This window comes from Chiloscyllium plagiosum, unplaced genomic scaffold, assembly GCF_037043375.1.
Source record: "Chiloscyllium plagiosum isolate Xiang-an unplaced genomic scaffold, Cpla_swu_hap1 HiC_scaffold_22, whole genome shotgun sequence".
NCBI classification, from domain to species: Eukaryota; Metazoa; Chordata; class Chondrichthyes; order Orectolobiformes; family Hemiscylliidae; genus Chiloscyllium; species Chiloscyllium plagiosum.
In genome coordinates this window covers 35,356,619-35,376,641 of record NW_028270160.1, presented here as the reverse complement: position 1 = coordinate 35,376,641, position 20,023 = coordinate 35,356,619, and the positions used below count along the sequence as shown (strand labels likewise).

At 38.6% G+C, this 20,023-nt stretch overlaps 1 protein-coding gene across 1 annotated transcript in view; it reads right to left on the bottom strand.

Annotated features, from left to right (window-relative positions):
- dock1 (dedicator of cytokinesis 1) overlaps positions 1–20,023 on the bottom strand; it is a 592,086-nt gene that overhangs the window by 193,439 nt on the left and 378,624 nt on the right. The window lies entirely within an intron of this gene.

Here is a 20,023-nt window from a genome sequence, read left to right as displayed (position 1 = left end):
AAATAATGCGTTCAAATCCTGCTTATACATCACTTCCTATCATCTGAAATCACCAATTTGCGATCTCCTTTCTCTGAGTTTATCATAATTTGCAATTTGGCATTTGAAGCAAATATTAAAACAATTCCTCTTGTTTGAAAATATCTAAACAATTTGTGCAAATGGAAGAAAAAAGCAGTCTCAGTTATACACAAAAATGTGGTTAAGGAAAAATTGAGATTCAATTGTTAATTGTTGGCAGTCTCCAGTATAAAGAGTTCAGACTAACGTCCACCCACTACTATCATATTGGGAAGGAGAAGCCATTTCGCTGTAGGAGGCATGCTAAGGACTTTTTTTATATGTACTTGTTGCACCTCAGCCAATGACCATATTAAAGACCCCTAACACAGCTCCGTCTATTTCAGCCATTGCTTGAGAGGGTCAGGAATCAGTTGGAACCAGAGAAAGCAGGTCCTACTTTCAATAGACAATATACCTTTTATTGCAGTCAATAGCATAGTGGGGCAGCTGATGGCTTAGTCATAGAGATGCACAGCACTGAAACAGACCCTTCAGTCCAACTCGTCCATACCGACCAGATATCCTAAGTTAATCTAGTCCCATTTGTCAACGCTTGGCCCATATCCTTCTAAACCCTTCCTATTCATATACCCAGCCAGATGCCTTTTCCTCTGGCAGCTCAGGCTTTTAAAATAACATAACCTGACAGCAATAACTGTACATTCAAGTGTATGAGGTGCCTCTGGTACCTCAATAAAATAACCTTGATAAAAATTGGGAAAATAGCAAGGTTCTCAATCTGGACTGAATCCTTGTACAGGGAATAATTCTAACCTGCTGCACTACTGTTGACCCCATAGGACAATAAATAGTTGTCAAACAGATTTAGTATGCTATCATTACTCATAGTGTCAGAGATGTACAGCACAGAAACAGACTCTTTAGACCAACTCGTCAATGCCGACCAGATATCCTAACCTAATCTAGTCCCATTTGCCAGCACTATGTCCATATCCCTCTACACTCTTCCTATTCATATACTTATCCTGATGCCTTTTAAATGCTGCAATTGTACCAGCCTCCATCACTTCCTCTGACAGCTCATTCCATACATGCACCACCCTCTGTGTGAAAAGGTTGCCTCTTAGGTCCCGTTTAAATTTTCACATCTCACCCTAAACCTAGTGCTGAACCCCCCACCCCAGGGAAAAGATCCTGTCTATTTACCCTATCCATGCCCCTCATGATTTTATACACCTCTGTAAGGTCAACTTCTGACACGCCAGAGAAAACAGCCCCAGCCTATTCAGACTTTCCGTATAGCTCAAATCCTACCAACCCTGGCGAATCCTTGCAAATCTTTTCTGAACCCTTTCAAGTTTCACAACATTCTTCCAATAGGCGTGAGACCAGAATTGCACACAATATTCCAAAAGTGGCCTAACGAATGTCCTGTACAGCCACAACATGACTTCCCAACCCCTACACCCAATGCTCTGATCAATAAAGGAAAGCATATCAAATGTTTTCTTCACTATCCTATCTACCTGTGACCCGAGTTTCAAGGAACTATGAACCTGCACTCCAAGATCTCTCTGTTTAGCAACACTCCTTAGGACCTTACCATTAAGTGTACAAGTTCTGCTCTGATTTGTCTTTCCAAAATGCAGCAGCTCACATTTATCTAAATTAAACAAATGATAATATCCCATAGTTGCACTAGGATTTGAAAACAGTGCTTCCTGATTGTGTGTCAACGTCCAATGCCTACAATCCCCTTTCCGGAAATGCTCTTTCTTCCTGTCATATTTCACAGTTCTATCTCTATGGCAGGGCATGTTTCAACACAATGTGTAAGTGAAAGAAATATATACATCTTGATCTATTCATGTTATTTGAACACCAAGTCTAAAAAATATCCATTAGTTCCAAGCATGTATTCCAAGAGTGGGGGAAATGGAGAAGTTTTGCAGAACTTCTTAGGCAGCACGGTGGCACAGTGATTAGCACTGCTGCCTCACAGCACCAGGGTCCGAGGTTTGATTCCAGCCTTGGGCGATTGTCTGTGTGGAGTTTGCACATTCTCCCCGTGTCTGTGTGGGTTTCCTCCGGGTGCTCCGGTTTCCTCCCACAATCCAAAGATGTGCAGGTTAAATGAATTGGCCGTGCTAAATTGCCCATAGTGTTAGGTACTTTAGTCAGAGGGAATCGGTCTGGGTGGGTTACTCTTCGGAGGGTTGGTGTGGACTTGTTGGGCCAAAGGACCTGTTTCCACACTGTAGGGAATCTAATCTAATCAAACTCATTTTCGGAAGGTCCTTATGCAAGACCTTAGATAATATTGACTTGAGAAGCCCAAAAGTGATGTCATGATATTTTAACTTAAGACTAATATGTTTTCCAGTTTCTCTATTACAAGTCACATGTGTGTTTTGACTATGACGTCTATGCGCATTAGCTTCTATGTCCCATTCTCTTTTCCTTCTTTTTATTCTTTCATCCCTATTCCCCCTACTTCATGTCATTCAGTCATACGTACTCTTTTTTAAAAATCTTCCTTCTTTACGTGGTTAGCACTGCTGCCTTACAGCGCTAGAGACCCGGGTTCACTTCCTGCCTCAGGCGAATGTGTGGAGTTTGAACATTCTCCCTGTGTCTGCGTGGGTTTCCTCCGGGTGCTCCGGTTTCCTCCCACAATCCAAAAATGTGTAGGTTAGGTGAATTGGCCATGCTAAATTGCCCGTAGTGTTAGGTGAAGGGGTAAATGTAGGGGAATGGTCTGGGTAGGTTGCGCTTTGGCGGGTCGGTGTGGACTTGTTGGGCCAGATTGCCTGTTTCCACACTGTGAATAATCTAATCTAATCATTTATATTATGAAAACCCTAACAAATCTTTCCTCCAGTCCTTTACATACTTGCCTGCTAAATCTACCTTAGATTGTCAAGAACATTAGATGCCCCCCAACTCCGGGCTCATGTGTATTTCCCATTTTCTTCACACCACCACTACTGACTGTGCCCTTTCTTAAACTTTCAGTCCCAATGCCCTCCAAAAATGCCTCACATCTCCTTTTAGATGGTTCATAAATTGACCTCTTTAACCAAGTTTTGATCACCTCTCCTAATGTTTCCTTGCAGTGGTGTCAATTTTTGTCCAGTTACATCTGGGCTCTTTTACTAAAGAAAAACACAATAGAAATGCAAGCTGATATTGTTGGAAAAAGTCCTCATGCTTAATGTAAATAACAAATGCATCGCCATAATAGACAGAAGTTGTCCCTTATTCCCAGAGAAAACTCCCAATTAGAATCCTTGCTAGATTATTTTATTTGAAGCAGACAAATTAAGTATTATCTAGACCTCATTTGAGGAATTCTGAATGATAGCTTCAAACTAGAATTAATAGAAATTACATAAAATCAGAGGAGCCAAAATAATGTTACACCAAAATATGCTTTGGCATTTTACATTATATAGCAAGACCTGAAAAAAAGTTGAGAATTTCATTCAAAGTAATTTGTATTAAGTTGTCTCAGAAAATAATGAAAGTTTCATTTCAGTCAATCCTAATGTAAGCATGTTTAAATGAGTCATTCAGTTGTGTACAATAGATCAGTGAGTGATTTGATTAAGGTCATACCTTTGCCATTTGTTGCAGCTCAATGAACGTTTGAAAGAAGCCTTTGATTTAATAAAAAAAACTATTGCCTTGAGACAAAAAACAATTTTTGCAGAAGAATAGAATAGGTATAATTAAACTGGGTAGAAGGACAACTGAAGGGAATAGATAATAAGGAGTCATCATGACAAGGTCTGGTATTGAATATCCAAACAAAACCCTAGACTCCTGTACTCAGTTTAATGAGGTCAGATACATTTCTCTCCTGGTATCAAGACAATATAGTTTACTTGTCTTAATTGAGATTATCAGATCCTTCAATTTTTAACACTAACGTCTAAAGTACATCACATACATTACGTATTTAATTATGCAAATTTCTTAAAATTTCGAATGATGAGTAGATTCCTTTCTCGCAAATCTTCAACAAAAAATTTAATTTGAAGTAAAGATATCTAAAAGGCCTGCACTAATTGGGAAACATTGCAGATTTATTTAAATGTAAAACTTAATTTAGTTATGCCTTCTGTCTAAGTTAAGAAATGCTGAAATAATCTGGATAACAGAGGATTAGCTTGTTATTAAGTGAATAATGAGAGGAGCATGTGCCATTATGAGCTCTAGAAATACATTTATTTATAGTTTGCAATAAAGTGAAAAAAACTAAAACTTAAGGAAATCCCAAACCAACTCTAGAATGACATGCTATTACTTTTCACCTAATATGAACTTCTTGGGTATGCTGTCCATTTCCAAGTGGAAGGTGAATTAGGTTGAAAAATGCTGAAATTCATTTTCTTTCTAGGAAAACAACTGTCGTAGGTCCTTTTGGTGGATTAGGAAGAGCTTGGGTGTAGAACACACATAAACCTTCTCTGGGGTTTAGATCCCTATTGTGAGAGCCACAGGAAAATTGTATTTTCCCTTGCACACTATTTTTGTGAAATGTAGGTTTTTGAAAGTTCTAAAACGATGCATCCTGTTGGAGGTTTACAGGCTGAAATCTGCTGAGCAGTCAGGAGCCTTTTGAAAATGTTCTGATGCCATCAAATATCACTATTGGATATGGTATTTTAATGTAGATTTGTTTTTAATGTAGTGATTTGATTTGTCATTGGAATCTGTCCTACAAAAATAAGTTGATCCTTAGATTGACTAACATTGTGTAAGAATTGTTATGCATTATAGCACTTTTTCAATTCTCACATATATTATCATGCATTAATGAAAGGACTTGTTGAGCTCCGCTGTAATGTTTTGTGCTGTGATTTATAGTAGTTGACAGATGTGGCAATGTAAAAAAAACTGTAATTGAAAGTTGAAACAAAATTTTCTGAACACAGAAAATAATGGTGTCCTACTTGCATCAATGTCAGGAAATGTTGCTAGGAGGCTGTGTCATGACAGCCACAGGTCTTACAATTACTTGGCTGAGTTTCAAAAGCCATGAAAGTTCTTCACCTGACCAGGTAGTCTAATGATCTGAAAACAATTGGAATTTAAGAGCCTTTAATAACAGAATATCCTTCTGATTTTTTTTTAAGCAAACCTGATCAGCATTTAGAGGATTTCATTTCTTTGATACTAGGGAAAGTAAACTCCATTATAAATGATAATGTATTTGAATTCAGGGCTTTCTGTTTAAGCTTTAATCTTCCACTAACGATTTTAAAACAACTCCCACTGCTGTGGTTGCTCCTGATGATAATACATATGGATTGAAGTTATGCAGGATAAATGGGAAACATGGAAATAATATGGGATCTGAGGGAGTATTCAGTGGCATGTCGAGATGGGGTGGGAGGGATGAAGTTGTAGGGGGGGAGCTGCTTTGAAATGGTCTTGATCTTAACCTGATTAAACAACTTTAAGGGAGAAAGTGACACCAATGTGAAATAGGAGTTGTATCTGTGTGGGAGCGCAACACAGCAACATTGATGAATTGATGGAAGTAGTTGATAGTAGATATAATGTAGGTAAAGTTCAGTAATACCCTGATTACACTGATACTGAAGAAATCCAGTCTTTCATTTGTAACATTTAACTAGATTATTGAAATTAACAGCTTGAACCTCCCCATCATAGGAGAAGCAGGAATTGGTGACTATGTTTGAAATTGCAGACTTACCTTTTTACACTTCAGGAACTACACGGCTGGCTCCAGCTTCAACCCAGCAATAGCGTGAGTCGAGTGGCCCAGCGGTCAGACGCAATTCCCTCCAACAAAGGTAGGCCTCCTTTCACAACTGGAGGTGGGGATGAAGAGTGTCTTACTGGAGACAGCAGTAGTAAGGATGCCCACATGTCCTTTTACAATGAACTGAATGTTTGGGTGCAATTGTAAAGTAATTTCCTAGATCTTTTGATGCCACTGTGACCTTCAGTAGCAGTGAACAACTCAGTGTTCACAATTATTGGGATCAAAGGGACTGAGCTAATGTTGTCTTGTGTTCCTATTACTACTTGGTTGGTTTCTCTGACCAGGAGCAGGTATTGATTTGACTTGACATAGTCCTTGTGTTTTGTTAAGAACATCTCATGATCAGATCTCTTCCGCAAACAACACAGGGACTGCATTTCCTTGAGAACTGTTCAAAAGAAATCAACTCAATTTAAAAAAGTAACCAGTCTTCATAACATAAAACACATGAGCCATACCTCTGAAGTTTAATTTATATTAATGCAAAGCATTGCATTTTGGTAAGGCAAACCAGGGCAGGAATTACATAGTTAATAGCAGGGTCCTGTGGAGTGTTGTCGAACAAAGAGACGCAGGGGTGCAGGTTCATAGTTCCTTAAAAATGGAAAGTAGCCAGGGTAGTGAAGAAAGTGTTTGGTCTGCTTGCCTTTATTGCTCAGAACATTGAGTATAAGAGTTGGAACATCATGGTGCAACTGTAAGGGACATTGGTGAGATCACTTTTGGAATACTGAGTACAGTTCCGGTCATCCTTCTATAAGAAGGATGTTGTTAAACTTGAGAGAGTACAGAAAAGATTTACAAGGACTGGTGGGTTTGAGTTATAGGGAGAAGCTGAATAGGCTGGGGCAATTTTTCTCTGGAGCATTGGAGACTGATCAGTGACTTTCTGGAGCTTTATAAAATTGTGAGATGTGTTGATAGGGTGACTGACCAAGGTATTTTTCCTAAGGTGGGGGAATCCAAAACTAGAGAGCATAGGTTTAAAGTGAGAGAAGGAAGATTGAGAAAAGACCAGAGGGATAACTTTTTCATGCAGCAAGTGGTACATATATGGAACGAACTGCGAGAGGAAGTGATGGAGTCAGGTTCAGTTAGTCATTTGGATTCCTGTTAAATGTATTATAAGAACAGGAGGGAGTTAGAGGGATATGGGCCAAACGCTGGCAAGTGGGACTAGGTCAGATTGGGATGTCTGGTTGGCATGGATGAGTTGGACTGAAGGGTTTGTTTCTATGCTGTATGACTTTATGAGTCTATAACTGAACATAACACGGATCAAGGCCAGAATAAAACTGGGAGCCTAATTTAGAAGCCTATAAAATAAAAAGATAGATCACTAAGTGCAATGAAGCGATTGCAATGATCTGTTTGAATATGATTTATACCAAAAGGAGAAAATTATTCAGGACAGCTAAGAATGGGCATAGAACAGTAAAGGTTTTTAGAAATTCTTGGGGAATTTATGTCAACTTTACATCGATGAAACACTAAAATTCCAATATTGTTCTTTTTTAGTCCAAATTAATAGCATTAGATTTTGTAGGAGAAATGGAATTTTCCTGATAAACATTTGCAAATACAAGTTCTATTTTAACTTCACGACAAAATCACAAGTGATTGTTTCTTCAAATTTCACAAGAGTAAGAAAAATTTTGAGTCACACAAATTGTGAACTGAGCATTGTACATTACATCAATTGATAGACTACAAATGGAAGACTGATTGCTGCAGTGAGATGAAGAGAAGGAATCTCAACATTTATAAAATTATTTCTATACTCATTAATTCCATCATTTAATTCTGACTCAATGTAAATCAGGAGAAAGTGAGGACTGCAGATGCCGGAGTACCAGAGTTGAAAAATGTGGTGCTGGAAAAACACAGCAGGCCAGGCAGCATCCAAGGAGCAGGAGAATTGACGTTTCGGGCATAAGCCTTTCTTCAGGAATGAGGCTGGTGTGCCAAGCAGGCTGCGATAAAAGGTAGGGGGGAGGGAATTTGGGGGAGGGGCGCTGGGAATACGATAGGTGAAAGGAGGTTAAGGTGAGGGTGATAGGCCGGAGAGGAAGTGGGATGGAGGTCGGGAAGAAGATTGCAGGTCAAGAGGGCGGTGCTGAATCCGAGGGTATGGACTGAGATAAGATGGGGGTGGGAGGGGAAATGAGGAAGCTGGAGAAATCTACATTCATCCCGTGTGGTTGGAGGGTTCCGAGCCGGAAGATTACTTTTTACATTATTACATTACAGTGTGGAAACAGGCCCTTCGGCCCAACAAGTCCACACCGACCCGCCAAAGCGCAACCTACCATACCCCTATATTTACTCCTTATCTAACACTACGGGCAATTTAGCATGGCCAATTCACCTGACCTGCACATCTTTGGACTGTGGGAGGAAACCAGAGCACCCGGAGGAAACCCACGCAGACACAGGGAGAACATGCAAACTCCACACAATCAGTCGCCTGAGGCGGGAATTGAACCCACTGTGCCACCGTGCCGCCCAAGATGAGGCACTCTTCCTCCAGGCGTCGTGTGGCCAGGGTCTGGCGATGGAGGAGGCCAAGGACCTGCATGTCATTGGCAGAGGGGGAGTTAAAGTGTTCAGCCACGGGACGGTTGGGATGGTTGGTGCGGGTGTCCCAGAGGTGTTCCCTGAAACATTCTGTCTCCCCAATGTAGAGACCACCACATCGGGTGCAGCGGATACAGTAAATGATGTGTGCGAAGGTGCAGGTGAATTTGTGACGGATATAGAAGGATCCATTGGGGCCTTGGAGGGAGGTGAGGGGGGAGGTGTGGGCGCAAGTTTTGCACTTCTTGCAGTTGCAGAGCAAGGTGCCGGGAGTGGAGGTTGGGTTGGTGGGGGGTGTGGACCTGACGAGGGAGTGACGGAGGGAGTGGTCTCTCCTGAATGCTGATAGGGGTGGAGAGGAAAATATATCCCTGGTGGTGGGGTCTGTCTGGAGGTGGCGGAAATGACGGAGGATGATACGATGTATCTGGAGATTGGTGGGGTGGTAGGTGAGGACCAGTGGGGTTCTGTTCCTGGTGGCAATTGGAGGGGCGGGGTTCAAGGGCGGAGGTGCGGGAAGCGGAGGAGATGCGGTGGAGAGTGTCGTCGACCACGTCGGAGGAGAAATTGCGTTCTTTGAAGAAGGAGGCCATTTGAGTTGTTCGGTAGTGGAATTGGTCCTCCTGGGAGCAGATGCGGCGGAGGTGGAGGAATTGGTAATATGGGATGTCGTTTTAACAGGGGGCAGGGTGGGAGGAGGTGTAATCTAGGTAGCTATGGGAGTCGGTCGGTTTGTAGTAAATGTCTGTGTTGAGTCGGTTGCCCGAGATAGAAATGGCGAGGTCTAGGAAGGGGAGGGAGGAGTCTGAGACGGTCCAGGGGTGGAAGGTATTAATAAAGTGGATGAACTGTTCAACCTCCTCGTGGGAGCATGAGGTAGCGCCAATACAATCATCGATATAGCGGAGGAAAAGATGGGGCGTGGTGCCAGTGTAGCTGCGGAAGATGGACTGTTCCACATATCCGACGAACAGGCAGGCATAGCTGGGGCCCATGCGGGTGCCCAATGTAAATCAGTCTAGTTTGCTAATGTCAATTGTAAAATAGTCTCGTGCTCAGGATGGCTGGCTTTCTCCCTGCTTTACTTATGATATTTATGTGGCAAAGCAGTTTGAAATGTTGTTTTGGGTCAATGATCCTAATTTCTAACTACAAAATTTGTTCAACAAACATATATTCCTTCTTGACTTCATAGAATGTTAGTCCTTTTCTTGCTAGAAATTTTGCATGGTATCTATCTGTTGAAGGTTTTGAAGTTCTTTTGGAAGATGGACAAATTTCACATTTGTTTGACTAGAAATTTCCAGTTTCACAGGGTGGTTACCCATAATGAATACTATGTTCTTACTGTTAGCCTAACACAGGCTGAAACATTGTTCAAAAATCAAACAAAATTGCTCATTTAAATGCTAATTGGTCACTCATTTTTGAAATACCCAGACTTTAACAGACGAACATGAAGAGGAAGCTTGTTGGGCTTATATCAGCAAGAGCTATCTAGTCCTTGCTTCTTCAGCTACTAAGTGCTGTCAACAAAAGTAGTGAATTTCCTTCCTACAGTCTCTCAGCAAAGTTCTGTTTTACAAAGTTTGGAGCACATCATAAAACAGGTAATGCTACTGAAAGCCATTCATTAATTATTTCAGGAGTCACTTCGTTAGATTTTCTGGCATTTGTTTTTTGAATTATGGCATGAACTATTTCAATTTGTTAACTTAATCCAAGGTCTTTCAAAGAAATAACTATGCTATAATTTAGGTCATTTTAACAGTTTTTGCCAAATAATACATATTCAGAAACTGTATTACAATTTTTTCACACATTTGTTGAACCATTCAAGAAGTTCTGCTCATCAAGTGTATAAACATTTTGCATCAATGTTAAAATCACTGCTTCTACTCCACTGCAAGTCAGAATCACATTTTGCTTTATCGATATTGTTGGTGGATGCTTCAGTGATTATTTTGTTAATTCAGTCTGCATCTTCAGCTTTTTTCCAAAAGCACTTGACGTTTGACTCAAATTCAGACCTATGTGGTTTAGTTTATTTTCAAAAATATGCACAATGCTTTTTCATGCTTTAATCCAATCCTGAAATTCTGTCGCTTATTTCATCCCTTGGTTCTTCCACAGAATATATTATTTAAAAGTTATAGCATTCAAAGCCACATCATACTAAGGATACACTTTGTCAAGCATTTTCATAACTGGGATCATTAAAAAGGAGCAGTACATGCAATATATTTGGATTTTCAGAAAGCAGTTGATAAAGTACGACACATCAGACCACTTAATAAGATAAAGCCTCATGTGTTGTAGCTAATATATTAGCATGGATAAAGGATTGGCTAATAGAAGAGAGTGTTAGGATAAGGGGGGCATTTTCAGGATGGCCACCTATAACTAGTAGAAAGTCACAGGGATTAACACTGGAGCTACAATTAATTACAATAGTTATTAATGACTTGGATCAGGAAAGTGAATGTACTGAAGCCACGTTTGCAGATGAAAGCAAAAATAGATGGGAAGGCAAGCAGTGAGGATGACTCAGAGAGTCTACAAAGGAATATAGACAGGTAAAATGTGTGGGAAAATGAAATATAGTGTGGGAAAATGAGAGATTATAAACTTTGGAGAATAGAGAAACCAAATTTAACTTAAATGCAGAAAGATTGCAGAAAGTCAAAATACAGAGGAATTTGGGATTTCTCGTGCATAATTCTCAAAATTGGCTTCCAAGTTCAGCAGATAATGGGGAAGGCAAATGGAATGCTGGCTTTTATTTTAAAAGGAATGGAATATAAAATAGACAAGTCTTGCTAATAATATACAAGGTACCAGTCAAACCATAGCTGGAATACTGTCAACAACATTGTCCCCTTAACTAAGCAAAGATATACTGGCATTGAAGGAAGTCCAGAAAAGGTGCACGCATTGAGGGGCTGTCTTATAAGGAGACAATGAGTAGGTTGGCTTGAAGAACGAGACAGTGCTGATTTAAGGTGACTGGCAAAAGAAGTGACAGTGACTTAAGGAAATAGGGTTGTCCAAATATGCAACAGAAGCAAATTCAATTGTAGATTTCAATAGAGTTGGACAATTACTGGACGAGTAAAGACATTTCAGAGTTACAGATTCGTAGAAGAAAAGGCAAGACCGTGAAACTGGGTGAACTGTTCTTGTTGACAGTCATCATGGAGACGATGGATGAAATGGCATTCTTGAACAGAAAACATCACATGACAGCATGAAACTCAAACAGGTGGAAAACATACCAAGCATAATTAGGATTGACTTCCATTATAACATCATGATGGTTTCTAACAAGGAGCAAATTGAACATTGCATGAAAATGAACAGGAAAGCAATAAAAATGAAGGCAGAGTGATATGGGCCTTTGATGACAATGAATAAGGAATTGCTCTATTTACTGACCAGAGGGTTTATTAAGATAAAACCAAAAATAAAATTTCACAGATCTTAGAACTTAAAATCAAAATAGATAAATGCTGAAAATACTCAGCAAATAAAGCAGTGCCTGAGGAGAGAAACAGAGTTAACATTTCAGATCAATGACCATTGTTCAGAATTATAAGATTGATTTTGATGATTTGCAAAAGAGCAGAGGAGAGAAGGGACTTTTTATGATTTGAATGCATGGTCTGAAAAGGTGCTAAAAGCAGATTCAATAGTATTTTCAAACAAGAATTGGATATAGCAATTTTTGAGAAGATTTTAGTTCAGGTTGATGGTAAGTATGTAAATTAACTCACTGAGCTGGAAGGTTTGTTTTCAGATGTTTTGTCACCATACTAGGAAATATCACCAGTGAGCGTCTCTGGTGAAGTGCTGGTGGCATGTTGAGCCTCTCTGTTTATACGTCTTGGTTTCTTAAGGAGGGTGATGTCATTTTCGGTTCCTTTTTTCCAGGGAAGGGAAATAGGATCTAAATCGATGTGTTTATTGAAGTTCTGGTTAGAATGCCATGCCTCTAAGAATTATCATGTGTCTTTGTTTCGCCCGTCCTAGGATGTGTGTGTGGTCCCAGTCAAAGTGGTGTCCTTCTTTGTCTATGTGTATGGAAACAAGTGATAGTGGGGCGTGGCTTTTGGTGGCTAGTTGGTGCTCATGTATCCTGGTGGCGAGTTTCCTGCTTGTTTGTCCAATGTAGTGTTTTTTTTTTAAAAACAGTTCTTGCATGGTATCTTGTAAATGATGTTAGTTTTGCTGGTAGTATCTAATGGATCCTTTAGGTTCATTAATTGCTGTTAAAGTGTGTTGGTAGATTTGTGGGCTACTACGATGCCAAAGGGTCTGGGTAGTCTGGAAGTCATTTCTGATATGTCTTTGATGTAAGGTAATGTAGCTATAGTTTTTGGTTGTGTTGTGTCTGCTTGTTTGGGTTTGTTTCTAAAGAATCGGCGGATTGTGTTTATTGGGTATCTGTTTTTCTTGAAAACGTTGTATAGATATTTTTCTTCTGCTTTTTGTAGTTCTTGGGTGCTGGAGTGTGATGTAGCTTGTTGAAATATCTTTGAAAATATTGTGGATAAAGAGCTGGGAAGTGGAAAGAATTTTATATTCTTTCAAAGAGCTGGCTCATAAACGATACCTTTAGTGGCTTCTTTCTGTGTTGGATGACTCTGTGGTAGAAGTGACTTAATGCATTATCCTTTATGGAAATAAAAATATCTATATCGTTTCTTATGTATTTGTTTATAGCTCTTGACCCCTAACAAGCAAAATAAATCACAACTGGCAATATTATTTGTAGAACTTGCAAACCAAGACAAATAAGTATTCAAAGGTCCTAGTACATCAGCACTTTTAGTTTGTTTTCACGTTTAAATCCTTTTCAATATAATCTTTTATAAATCTAAACCCCAGATATCCTATTTTTCTTCTGATTTTGTTCTTCTGTGTACTCCACATTCATAAAACATACTCTCCATCAAATTATTTGCAAAACACTGCTTTATAATTTCAACATTTTGGATATTGGGCGAACATAATTTTGAATTCAGAAATAATATAACATGACAAGCCGAAGGAACCTTTCCTCTCACTAATTGCAATTAACCTGAGACATTTATTTTTCCTCAAGGTAAAATGACAGTTTTAGTCTTGACATTTATTATGATACACACTGACTTGCTACTGATGATACTATTTTACAGTCTGATGTTTCACAGGTCAGCTAATTATATCAAAGTCACATTTGCCACAACTGTAACTTACAGTCAAGTCAATAAATGTTGTTAAAAATGTTGATTAGTTTTTTTAGAAGATTATCGTTGTTAAAATTTGAATCAATTCTCTTTCATAATTTATTTCTGATGAGTAATACCTAATGGATTACAAATCAGTTAACTACCCCCTGGGCATTAAAGGAATGAGGGAATATATGCCACTACTGCAATGAAGCTTGACACTTTGTCTCAGGTCAATTGAAGCGTTAAATAATCTAGAGATCATAATGTTGTCTCTTCCACACCATGTGGCTACTCCCTTGGCGTTTTAAATCCAACACTGAGCGCAGAACAATCAGTTCTGCAAGATTACACATTATTTATTGTGAGCAGGGTAGATTTATGATAAATCTGTTTTAACTGGAATTCCTAAACTGTTTTGTCCTAACTACTTTTTTTTAAATCGATATTTACATGTTTGAACTGCATGATATATCAAACTTATTAAATGACTTGAGAATACTACATTTTTTTAAGGCGAAATAGTATAAGTTTTTGATCCCTGAAGGCAACCATATGTTCAGACTCCAATAGTTATAAAACTAGCACTCGTCAACCAGTAATAGAACTGCTGGAGCATGAGGATATCAATAAATAAAACAAAAAACTTCAGGAAATACATCTGAATACATCAGGGAGGCCTAACAACCAGTGCGAAATGTTCACCAAGTATTATATTATTTTACAAAATAGACTAAGATTTGATATAATATAACTACAACCAAGAAGTAATGCACAACCCACCTAAGAACTACTGCTTGGTGGAACTTGTGTATGTGCACATATACTTAAATTTCATTGTACTGTCATCCCACTTATCAGGGTAAACCTTACTTCCTCTCATAAAAATTCTGTCAGGCTGTTGTGAACCAATATCTACACATTATTTGATGCAAATCAAAATTCTATCCAAGTCAGTCTGTACTCTTACCAAACTGAAAATGGTTATTAATTCAATTCATAATAAAAAGAATTTATATAGTTTAAGTATTACACCCTGTTGTACTGTAGATTTATTCATATGATCACAAATAAATATTTAATAGTATACTTTAGATTAAATTAACTTTGCAGTGAGAAGTACTTTAAATTTTAGATTTAAAGTGTAAAGGAGAATATACCTTGAAAACTGTACAACATGGCCCCTTGCTTTAAAAAAAAGTATTTTACATTTACAGCACATACAGTTTAAAAAGACAGACTTACATGGTTTTAAAGAAAGGAGACTATAAAGGTTCAAAGAAGATCAAAAATACATTCCAAACATGTGGTTTTATACTATCATGCTAGCATACAAGAATTATAGCTCTTAGACACAGTCCATTTTCAAAATTCCAAATATGACCACTGCATACTTTATTAAATTGCATCTGAGAGCCAGAATGGAGCTACATTACAAAGTAGGATGATAATATGATTTTTATTTTGAGCTTTTAGTATGTTTTGAGTAAAGACATTTCCAATTCAACTTTTGTGCATGTTGTGGAAGTTTATCACAGTACTTATGATTGAATATTTTATTTTTAGTTGTTTCACTCTTTCATAAACTTTTACTTTACAATCTTCTATATTTTTACGTGCACTTGATTTCTAGCATTAGGAAAACTGGGCCAGATGTAGAACTCTCACCTACTGGTGGTGGAAAGACAAGTTAGCTCATTATTGAGTTATGTGACATAAATTATCCTTGAGTCAACCAAGTCAATGGTGCCTCAGGAATTTAATGTAATGCACAGCCCTCCACTTACTCCTCAAGACCTTCCAATAAATCTTGTCAACTAGCTTACAGCGTTCCAGGAGTAATCCCTCATTAACAGGCACTCAGTGCCTGAGGGAGGTAATCAGCATTTGGAAAGAATGGAGGTAGACATAGAAGGCCACCCCTTAGTCTTGCGCCAATCCATTACCAGATCACTGGCGATCCCAAAGCTACCCCAATCATGTGTCTTTGGAAACCAGTGACAATCTTCAAGCTGGACATCAAAGCATTACTGGCAACAGCCATTACGCCTAGATTTCAAGTTTACAAAACGTGGGAATTGCAAGGCCAGCAAAGAACTGGAATAGTTGAGTTTAAACCAAATGAAGGCAGGTGTTGAGTTAGGGGTATTGATGAGCCATGTTACAAAGGTAGAAGTAGGCCTTCTTGGTGATGGAGTAGATATGAGATTGTAGGTTGAGCTCAGAGTCAAATAACACATCATGGTTGAGAATGTCTTGTTTAACTAAACAGTTTTGAGCCTCTTACCTAAGGAAAGATATGTTGGCACTGGATGTAGTCCACAGAAGGTTTACTAGGCTGATACTATGTATGGAGCAACTGTTTGTGAGGACAGGTTGAGTGGAATGGGTGTGTACTTATTAGAGTATAAAAGAATGAGAAGCCACTTTTATCAAAACACACAAGATTGTTAGAGGACTTGACAGGGTAGTGCAGAATAATTTTTTTCTCTTGTGGAAGATTCTAGGACCAGATGGCATAATCTCAGTATAATAGATTGCATGTTTAAAAACAGGGATGAGGAGGAATTACTTCTCCCAGAAGGTTATGAATCTGTGGAATTCTTTACAACAGAGAGCTGTTGAGACTGGGTTATTAAGTATATTCAAGGCTGAGACAGACAGATTTTTAATTTGTAAGGGAATCAAAGGCTATGGGGAAAAGGCAAGAAAGTAGAGTTGAGGATTATCAGGTCATTGATGATCTCACTGAATGACACTGCAAACTAGACAGGGTGTATGGCTTATATGCTCCTATGTCTTACTGTCTTAACTTCAGGCAATATCCTGAGAGAAGAGGAGCTGGCGGCTAGGGAGCAAAGTGTGAAATGGCATGCAAAGACAATATCTTTGGCCTTTCAAATATTTTATGCAAAACAATTTCTGCTCACCCAGTAATAGATGCTAGACAATCAGTTTGGCAAATCAGAAGGCACAGAGGGGTTAAGAGTGGTGGTGGTGACAGACGCTAACACTGTAGGCTTTTGACTGAAATTCTTTACAATGTTTTGAAATGTTATTGCCAAGGGACAACAATATCTAGAAGACAGATAGATGGTATTCTGGCCACTGCTAAGATTATAGTATCAGCCAACATGGGGATGCAGAAAATAAGTTGAGTGGTCAGCAATTTGTTGGACTAAGAATTAAGAAGAGTTTGAACAGGACATGAACATGACATGAGAAAAACTAGAAAAAGGGCCTGGTTCATCAAAAGGGAACAGAGATATATTAGACGGCTTGGCTTAGTGACAAGTGAATGGCATGGAATCTGCAGATTCAGTCAACTGCATTCACTGAATTTTAGTGACAGTGAAGGCCTCGCATCTACTGTGTGACAGAATTTTTAAAAACACTTTGTCCTGGAAAAGGGAAACTAGGGATGATCCTTAAATAGTCAACAGTTGAGGAGGGCCGATTGTGCTTAATGTAGTCCAGCAAGATCTGGCAATGAATGGTTAAACCAGTTGGTTTCGATAAAACATCAAGTCTGCACATTTGGACTTATGGGAGTAGTGATAAGAGGGAACCAAGGGAAATTACTCGGGTGAGGAAGAGTAAAGGCTTTGAAATGGTCAAACGAATCTGAAGTAAAGGTGAGAGTTTGATTGAGCAGATCGGTTGTAACAGAAATGATGTGGTGAGTTGAGAGCCAAAGGGTAAACAGTTGGGAATTTTAAAGTCTTCATATAGGTTCCTTATGCGAGGGTGGAATCGGAATAGAAGCAATAGAAAGATTTGGTCAGGGATGCCCTCATCTGTGATAGACATGATGGGAGTAAAGGAGCTTGTTGAATATAGGCAGGAAGCTAATAAGATTGTGCAGACTAAGAAGGTAGAAGGACATGATAATATAAGTTGTTCACTTGTTCCTTGCAGTAATTTGCCTTTCTGTAATTACCTATGGCTTATATTTTTAAGCTGCAAATTGATTTGAAAATATCTGGTACCTCTAATGTATTCAGCAATAAGATGTCTCAAAGGTATCCAGCAAAAAAGAAATCCAATAATAAAATCTGATATTTCCAAATATAGGTAAAGCAATTCATTGAACAGGATGCAGGAATATGTATGTAAACATGGACAATATTCTATCTATTTCATTCTCTAAACCCCAATGCTAAATTAAATTTTCCAACTGGTAAGTTGACAGACATGATTGATGCTTGCTCAATTAGAATAAAAATGATTTTGAACATCAATTAAAACCACTTATCACAATTTACCCTGGTGCTTTAAAATAACAGATAACATTTATTTATTGAATTAAGAATTTAGAGTGTTGTTGAAGTATTATACAAGTTGGATCTATTTTACATTTGTGCCTAGATTATCATATGAAGCAGATACTTTGTTGAGCATGCAAATGAATTAGTAAAACACAAAGGCTCTGTATCCCACCCTGAACACATTTTGGTCAAATTGATGAAAAGATCTGTGTTGATGAACTAATCAAGTTGGGTTAAAAATCTCTCTCAATGTGGGAACAACTCGCTACATCTTTTAATTTCCAAGGTGTCAAGGCAAGATTCACATTAGGGAATGGCCAGTTGCACACTGAGGAGGATTATTGCTTGCTAGCAAACCTTATTAACTGCACATCTCATTTCATTAACATCCAGTCCCTTGCTGTGAGCAAACTAGTCACTAAGAATTCCTGACGCAGAAGCCAGAGTGTGTATTTGCCAACTTTAGAACATGTTATGGCATTGCTGTCTGTTTCTCCAGACCATGGAGACCACACTGACCTGGGTAGCAACATGGACCAGGTGCTAGGGTCTGGTTTCTTGGCATCTATTGCTGGTCAGGAAAAGGACAATGCTTCTCAGCATCACCTATTCATCAGGACCTTCATGTCCCTATCAAAGAACAGCAACACCACTTTCCCCTTCTCCGACATGTTCAAAATGTCTGTATGTCCCCAAGTTCTCATGTTTGGAATGACCTGTTAGGGAGTCAGAGGCATTGTGGGACAAATCCAACTGAGTTGTCAGAATTATCACTAATAGTATGTTGCACAATGTTTTTCTTTAAAGACGACAATGTCAGCTTTGTTCAATGCATAAAAGAAAAAAATCAAATGATTCAAATACTGATCACACAAAGTGATTAGTTTGCCAAACCTGGATGCAAGTATCATCAATAATACATAAGAAAATAATAAATTGTCAAAAGGTAGACCATATGAACCATTGAATCAGGTCCATCATTGAATAAGGTTACAGATAAACTTTTATTATCAACTCCAGCTTCTCACCCTATCCACATATTCTTTGATTCCCTAAATGAACTGCAGCCCAATGTTAAACATAGCTTTTAAACGCATCATGAATACAAAATACAAGGCAGAGACTAGTTCTCAAGATATCTTAAATTGCCAATTACTGCAGATTTGTCAAGTTGAACTACTTTTATTCACAGAAATTGGCGTTTCATGTTTTTTTTTATTTTATTGAGTGGAAAATCATGATATGTTGAGTATAAAAGTAAAAGACCAGACAAAATACCTGTGACTATATTCTCCATCAATGCCATACAGGAAGGAAGTAATTAGCAGGAGCATGCAGTACTAAAGAAAGCTACTGAACCTATCATACAATTATAATCCCAATGACTTAAATCATCCATATTTAAAATAGGCAGTGCATGCATTAGTCAAAAGGTTTTAATCAGCATCCATTAGCATTCATATAAATTTCAAATATCCCAGTTATTGTACCTTAAGTGCTCTGAGTATTTCAAAAGACAGTGAAGTCTTTGTTAATTTATGTCATTCTCTGAAAAATGTACCTTACATTTTCTCCTTATAGGCACAATGTTAAATCAGCTTGGATCGTGTTCTTTTGTTAATTATTTTAACATACTTATAGTTTGTAGGAAAGCTCAAACAGATGATGCTGACATCCTCAGATCCAAAGTTTTTCTTGTTATGTATGAATTTTGTTTCCATAGAAGGGAGTGGTTGATGTTTAATAATGTTATAAATATTGTTTTCTTCTGGGTACAATACAAGCCGAAACATAGTCATGTAAGACTGCAGAATTTAGAGTCATAGAGATGTACAGCACAGAAACAGACCCTTCGGTCCAACTTGCGCACGCCGACCAGATATCCTAACCTAATCTAGCCCCATTGGCCAGCACTTGGCCCATATCCCTCTAAACTCTTCCTATTCCTATACCCATCCAGATGCCTTTTAAATGCTGTAATTGTACCAGCTTATTCCATAAACGCACCACCCTCTGCGTGAAAACGTTGTCCCTTAGGCCCCTTTTAAATTTTTCCCCTCTCATCCTAAACCTATGCCCTCTAATTCTGGACTCCCCCAAGCCAGGGAAAAGACTTTCTCTATTTATCCTATCCATGCCTATCATGA